Genomic DNA, 7,633 nt, shown 5'->3' with positions numbered 1-7,633 from the left:
GCCACAAGAGAAAAGTAGGTAGTTACCTACAAAGGAGCACCAATTCGACTGTCATCTGATTACTCAGAAGCAGTTCAGGCTAGAAGGGAGTGGGCATGAAATATTCAAGGTAGTGAAAAGCAAGGACTTACAACCAATGCTACTTTACCCAGCAAGGCTATCATTTAAAATTGAAGGAGAAATAAGGTGCTTTCCAGACAAGGAAAAGCTAAAGAAGTTTATTAACACCAAACCAGCACTTGCAACAAATGTTAAAGGGCTTGGAAGAAAGAAGTAGGAGGAGGAGAAAGGAAGAAGAAGAAGAAGAAGAAGAAGAAGGGGAAGAAGAGGAAGAAGGAAGTAAAAAGGAAGAAGGAAGAGGAGAAGAGGCAAAGGAGGAGAAGGAAGAGGAGGAACAAATAGAAGAAAATTGTCTAAGAATAAAATGGCACTAAATACATATCTATCAATAATCACCTTAAATGTAAATGGCTTAAATGCTCCAACCAAAAGATATAGAGTAGCTGAATGGATAAGAAAATAAGACCCATATACATGCTGCTTCCAAGAAACCCACCTCAGATAGAAAGATACACACAGACTAAAAGTAAAGGGATGGAAAAAGATATTTCATGCAAATGGAAAGGGAATAAAAGCTGGGGTAGCAGTACTTACACATGACAAAATAGACTTTAAAACCAAAGCCATAGTAAAAAAAAAAGGACACTGGCTAATGATAAATGGAACAATCCAAGAGGTTGTAACCCTAGTAAATATTTATACACCCAACATAGGAGCACCTAAATATGTAAAGCAAATCTTGATAGACATAAAGCAAGAGATTGACAGAAATACAGTCATAATTGGTGATTTTAACACCCCATTGATTTCAGTGGATAGATCTTCCAGACAAAAAATCAACAAGGAGATAGTGGCCCTAAAAGACACGCTAGATCAAATGGATTTAATTGATATCTTCAGAGCATTTCACCCTAAAGCAGTAGGATACATACTTTTCAAGAGCACGTGGAAAATTTTCTAGGACAGACCATATGTTAGGACACAAAACAAATCACGATAGATTTAAGAAGATTGACATCATATCAGACATCTTTCCCGATCACAATGTTATGACACTAGAAATTAATCACAAGAAGAAAACTGAAAAAACATGCAAAGACATGGAAGCTAAATAACATGCTTTAAACAATTAATGGGTCAACAATGAGATCAAGGAAGAAATCAAAAGATACCTTGAAGCAAATGAAAATGAGGACAGGACAATCCAAAACCTGAAGGACACTGGGAAAGCAATCCTAAGGGGGAAATTCATAGCATTACAGGCTTATCTAAAAAAAAAAAAAACAAGTAAAAGCTCAAATAAAAATCTAACTTTGCACTTAAAGGAACTTGAAAAAGAATACCAAACAAAGTCCAAAATGAGTAGAAGAAGAAAATAATAAAGATCAGAGCAGAAATAATAAAATACAGTCTGAAAGAAGATACAAAAGAACATTGGTTCTTTGAAAAGACAAGCAAGATTGATAAACCTTTAACCAGATTCATCAAGAAAAAAAGAGATAGGACCCAAATAAAAAAAAAGGCAGAAACATAAAATGAGAAATAACAACTGACACCAAAGAAATACAAAGGATTGTGAGAAAATATTATGAACAACTCTATGCCAACAAACTGGACAACTTGGAAAAAATGGATAAATTCCTAGAAACATATAATCTTCCAAGACTAAATCAGGAAGGATCAGAGAATCTGAAGAGACAGAATTATACCTAGTGAAATTCAAGCAGTACAAACCAAAGCCCTGGACTGGATGGCTTCACAAGTGACTTACCAAACATTGCAAGAAGAACTAACACCATTTCTTCTCAAACTATTTCATAACATTCAATGGAGGGAAGGCTTCCAAATTCATTTTACGAGGCCAGCATTATCCTAATTTCAAAACCAGATAAAGACACTACAAAGAAAGAAAATTATAGGCCAATATTCCTCATGAATATAGATGCTAAAACCCTCAACAAAATATTGGCAAACTGAATACAGCTATGCATCAAAAAGATCATACATCATGATCAAGTGGGATTCCAGGAATGCAACGTGGTACAGCGTTTTCAAGGCAATAAATGTGATCCACGACAAAAATAAAATGAAAAATAAAAACCACATAATCATATCAATAGATACAGAAAAAGCATTTGATAAAACCCAGCACCCATTTATGATGAAAACTCTTAGTAAAGTGGGAATAGAGGGAATACTCCTAAACATAATAAAGGCCATATATGACAAACCCACTGACAACATCATACTCAAAGGGGAAAAAATTCAAGGATTCTCCTAAGATTGGGAACAAGACAGGAATGTCTGCTTTCACCTTTCTTATTCAATATTGTACTGGATAACCTACTCATAGCAATCAGACAAAAAGAAGAAATAAAAGGTATCCAAATTGGAAAGGAAGAAGTAAAACTGTCTTTATTTGCAGATGACATGATACTGTACATAAAGAACCCCAAAGATTCCACCTAGAAGCTGCTAGAACTGATAAATGAATTCAGCAAAGTAGCAGGATACAAAGCCGATATCCAGAATAGAGTTGCATTTTTATATGCCAATAACAAACTAACAGAAATAGAAATTCAGAGAACAACCTCATTCACAATTGCTTCTGAAAGTATAAAATACCTAGGAATAAACCTAACCAAGGATGTAAAAGACTTGTACTTGGAAAATTATAAGATACTGAAGAAAGAAATGGAAGAAGATACAAATAACTGGAAGCATATACTATTCATGGCTGGAAGAATTAACATCATTAAAATGTCCATAATACCCAAAGCAATCTATGGATTCAATGTAATTCCTATCAAGATTCCAAGGATGTATTTCACAGAACTAGAATAAATATTTCAAAAGTTTATATGGAACCATAAAAGGCTCTGCATAGCAACAGCGATCCTAAGAAAGAGGAACAAAGTTGGAGGAATCATCCTACCTAATATCATTTTATCCTATAAGGTCATAGTCATCGAAACAGCATGGTCCTGACATAAAAACAGACACAGATCAATGGAACAGGATAGAGAACCTAGAAATTAACTGACACCTTTAGAGTCAATATTTGACAGAAGAAGCAAGAACATACAATGAGCTAAAGATAATTTATTCAATAAATGATGTTGGGAAAATTTGACAGATACATGCAGAAAAATGAAACTACACACAACAAATTCAAAATGGATCAAACACTTAAATGTTAGACCTGAAACCATAAAAATCTTAGAAGAAAACAGAGGCAGCAATATTACTTGTAACAATATTTTATCAGACCTATCTCCCCAGGCAAGAGAAACAAAAGAAAAACAAATGCGACTGCATCAAACTAAAAAGTTTTTGCACAGGGTCTGAATAGATACTTATGTAAGGAGGACATACAGGTGGCCAATAGACATATGAGATTTCAATGTCACTAATTAAAGAAATGCAAATTAAAGCCACAGTGAGATACCATCTCACATCTGTCAAAATGGCTATCATCAATAAATCCACAAACAACAACTGATGAGGATATAGAGAAAGGGGAACACTTTCGCACCGTTGGTGGGAGTGCAGACTGGTGCAGCTACTATGGAAAGCAGTATGGAGATAACTCAAAAAATTAAAAATAGATCTACCTTTTGACCCAGCAATTTCACTTCTGTGAGTATATCCAAAGGAACCCCAAACACTAATTCAGAATAACATAAGTACCCCTGTGTTCATTGCAGTGTTATTTACGGTTGCCAAGATATGGAAGCAGCCCAAGTATCCATCAGCACATCAGTGGATAAAACAACTATGGGGCATCTACACAGTGGAATACTACTCAGCTTCAAGAAAAAAGAAAATTTTACCCTTTGTGACAGTATGGATGTACCTGGAGAACATTATACTAAGTGAGATAAGCCAGCCAGAGAAAGACAAATACCATGTGATTTTAGTCATATGTGGAATCCCATGAACAAACTGAACAAGAAAAATGGGGGACAGACTCATAGATAGCAGGATGACAGCTATTGGGGGAGAGGGGAGGTTATGGGTAGAGGGATTGAGCAAAAAGGAAAAAGGATTCATGGACGTGGACAACAGTGTGATGATTGCTGGGGGGAGGGGACTAAAAAGAGACTAAATGGTAATGGAAGAAAATACATTTTGCTTGCTTGTTTGTTATATAACCAGAGACACTGAAATTAAGAACAATCTGACAGTAATGAGAGGGGGGAGGAGGGAGCAATGGTGGGAAGGGTGTTCAGGAACAACTATAAAGGGCACATGGATGAAACCAAGGGGGAGGATGGAAGCAGGAGAGGGAGGTAGGGATGGCTGGGATAGGGGGAGTGGTGGTGGGTAAATGCAAACAACTGTACTTGAACAACACTAACATAATTTAAAAAAATAACGTACAATAGAGATTAACACACACACACACACACACACACACACACACACTAGTGGTTCTGTTTCTTTGCAGCACCCTTAGTGTTCTATAAGCTGACAAACAAGGTTGGGATGTAACAAATGTGCTTATGCCTTTTTCCAGTTAGCACTGTGAGTGTGGATCCAGGATGTGAGGTCATTGGGTCAAGTTCATGTGTGATCTCTGTTCCTTTCTAATCTCTGCCCTGCATAGCTCTCCAAGCTGGAGTAACAACAGTTGCTCAGATGATCAGAGCATTGCCAACCCCCAATTTATTAGTTTGCTTTGCTGCTGTAACAAATTACCACACACTGAGTTTTAAAAATATTCTTTTAGAGTTCTAGATGTCAGAAGTCTCAAATTAAGATGATAGCACAGCTTCTGAAGGCTTCAGTGGAGGATCTGTTTCTTGCTTTTATGGGGCAAGCCAGAAGCTTCTAGAGGCCGCCTGAAGCTCTGGCCATGTAGCTTAGTTGGTTATAGCATCATCCTGATACTCCAAGGTTGTGGGTTGATCCCCAGTCAGGGAACACATACGAATCAACCAATAAATACATAAATAAGTGGGACAACAAATTGATGTTTCCCTCTCTCTTTCTCCTTTCCTCTCTCTCAAAAATCAATAAATTAAAAAAAAAAGGAATAGAGACTGCCTTTATTCTTTCGATTATGGCCCCTTCCTTCCATCACTCCAACCTTTTGCTTCTGTTATCACATTTCCCACTAGCCTTCTGCTCTCCTGCATCTCTCACATGAACTCTAGTGATTGCTTTCTGGACCTGGGGGTACAGGAGGCACCATCATGGGAGTGGACATCACCCACAACAAAGAACGGAAGTTTCAGCCCAAGGAGCCTGAGAGCCAGGACATCTCCTAGGCTGTTGGTCAAGCTATACAGATTTATGGCCAGAGCACCAACTCCACTTTCAACCAAGTTTACTGAAGAGGTTGTTCATGAGTTGCTCTAACAGGCTATCTCTGTTTCTTTTCCTGATGATCTGGAAGGTGAAGCTTCTGGCTGTGAGGGCAAAATCACTGTGGTTATAGGGATTATAAGCAATGATGTACATGTTCAGGGGGTTCCCAAACTGAAAGTGTGTGTACTTTGTGTGAGCAGTCGTGCCTGGAGCCACATCCTCAAGGTTGAAGGCAAGATTCTCGTCTTGGACAAGCAGGCCCTGGATTCCCTCAATGGCTGTGGCAGTGTCTTGCTTCCTGGTCCTTGCAAGGGCTGAGAGTCGTACAGGCTTTTTGGGAAGGCCCTGGAACTCCTCACATGCCACACCCAACCCTTCCTACTATCCACGGACTGTGAGTTCAAGCCTGCCGGAGGCTGAAGGGACAGCCCAACTACAAAAACTAACCCCAGATCCTACCTTGTGATTAAAAAGATTTTGGATGCTGGAAAAAAAGTTATAATGATTACACTGGGGCCACTCAGGTAATTCAGGATAATCTTCCTATAGCAATCTCTTTAAATTAATCACATTAGCAAAGTCTCTTTTGACAGATATCTGTCCCAGGAAAAAGTTTAGCCGTTGTTAATGTAATGAGAATGGTTGGTATGATGTAGGAGACCATTCTCCATGGCGTGGGCCCAGCTCCCAGTGGCAAACAAACATTCACTGCAAAGTAACTTTCTAAAATCCACGCTAAACCTTCCAAGGACGAGTGTAACCAGTTCAACCAATTTTGCCCTTTTCATTTGCAATTATCCCTCTTCTGTGATTGATTAGTGGCGTTGGCTCCTTTGTTTTCTGTAAAAAGGAACCACCTAAAGCAACCTGTGCATAGTATAATGAGGACCATAGTGTGATGTGCTGAGAAATCCCATAAAGGCTGGTCAAAGCAAGGGTTCTGGGTTTTGCTCCCTTGAGAGAAAAGCCATGCTGTCCCTTTTCCTCCATCAGCCTCGGTAGTCTGTGTGAATGTCTCATTTCATCCATGATGATGTGGACACTGTGGGCTGGTGTGTGCATCAGTATGACATCGATGTAACTTGGCAGCCAAGGAGAGTAGACTGGAATGCACATGCATGAACAATGATGACCTCATTGTACTAGTTGGTGGGGGCAGTAGATGCTGCTGAGTGAGCATGTGTACTGTGTGGCCGCCATATTCAAAATAACTGAGTGAGTAGAGCAATGAATCTGCATCATATTTTGTGTTAAGCTTGAACATTCCTCTGCAGAAACTATTCGGATCATTTAGAAGGCCATACCTATGGGCAGCTGGTGATTGGCAGCTTCATCAAGAAAACGTGCCCGCTCATGCATCATGTCTTGTGCAGAGTTTTTTGGTGAAACAAAATCACCCAGGTGACTCATTCCCCTTACAGCCCAGATTTGGCGCCCTGCAACTTCTGGCTTTTCCCAAAACTAAAACCCCCTTTGAAAGGGAAGAGATTTCAGACTATTGATGAGATTCAGGAAAATATGACAGGGCAGCGGATGGTGACTGGGAGAACTGTGTGAGGTCCCAAGGTGCCTACTTTGAAGGGGACTGAGGCGTCATTGTCCTATGTATGACATTTCTTGTATTTGTATCTTCTTCAACAAATGTCTCTATTTTTCATATTACGTGGATGGATACCTTCTGGACAGACCTCATAGAAGGTAACATTCATAGTTTCCGGGGATTAAAACAGGGGTATCTTTGGAGTGGGGGTGGGGCATTTTTCAGCCTAACACACCTGGTCAGACATGTCACTGGCTACACAAGGAAGGTTGGATAAGGGGAGGGATTCCAAGAGTTTAGAGTTGGTACTTGAAACCATTTTGGGTTTTTTGGAAAAGTACTCAACTATTTGGTGAATGTAGAAAGTTGCCACCAAGAAATACTTTCTTGGTTGCTAAAGGGACAAATACGTGTTGGTGCTGTATGTTTCTTTAACAATGAAAATTCTGCTCCTAGTGTCATCACAAAGTACAGCTTCCTTTACCTCAAAAAATAAAAATAAAGTGATGTGTTCTGAGTACACAAAGAAAAGTACAGTATTCTGCTCGTCTGAGCACACAGCTCTATGTACCTGCTGACCTGGCAGCCTTACCAAGTACTTTATTGAGTCTCCTGTAAGTGATTTCTAGCAGGAATTCAAACCTTCTGAGATAGACCTTGAGGAGCTCCCTCAACACATAGGAATTCAAGTGTCATAACTCCATGTCACAATTTGCATTC

At 39.2% G+C, this 7,633-nt stretch overlaps 1 pseudogene; it reads left to right on the top strand.

The window, feature by feature from the left end:
- Positions 1-5,251: 5,251 nt before the first annotated feature.
- Positions 5,252-5,793, top strand: LOC119060650 (60S ribosomal protein L18-like; annotated as a pseudogene).
- The last annotated feature ends 1,840 nt before the right edge of the window (positions 5,794-7,633 follow it).

Source organism: Artibeus jamaicensis, unplaced genomic scaffold, assembly GCF_021234435.1.
Source record: "Artibeus jamaicensis isolate MK-2021 breed Jamaican fruit bat unplaced genomic scaffold, CSHL_Jam_final contig_558, whole genome shotgun sequence".
NCBI lineage: Eukaryota > Metazoa > Chordata > Mammalia > Chiroptera > Phyllostomidae > Artibeus > Artibeus jamaicensis.
The sequence above is the reverse complement of the archived record's forward strand: the minus strand, read 5'-3'. Positions and strand labels throughout refer to the sequence as shown.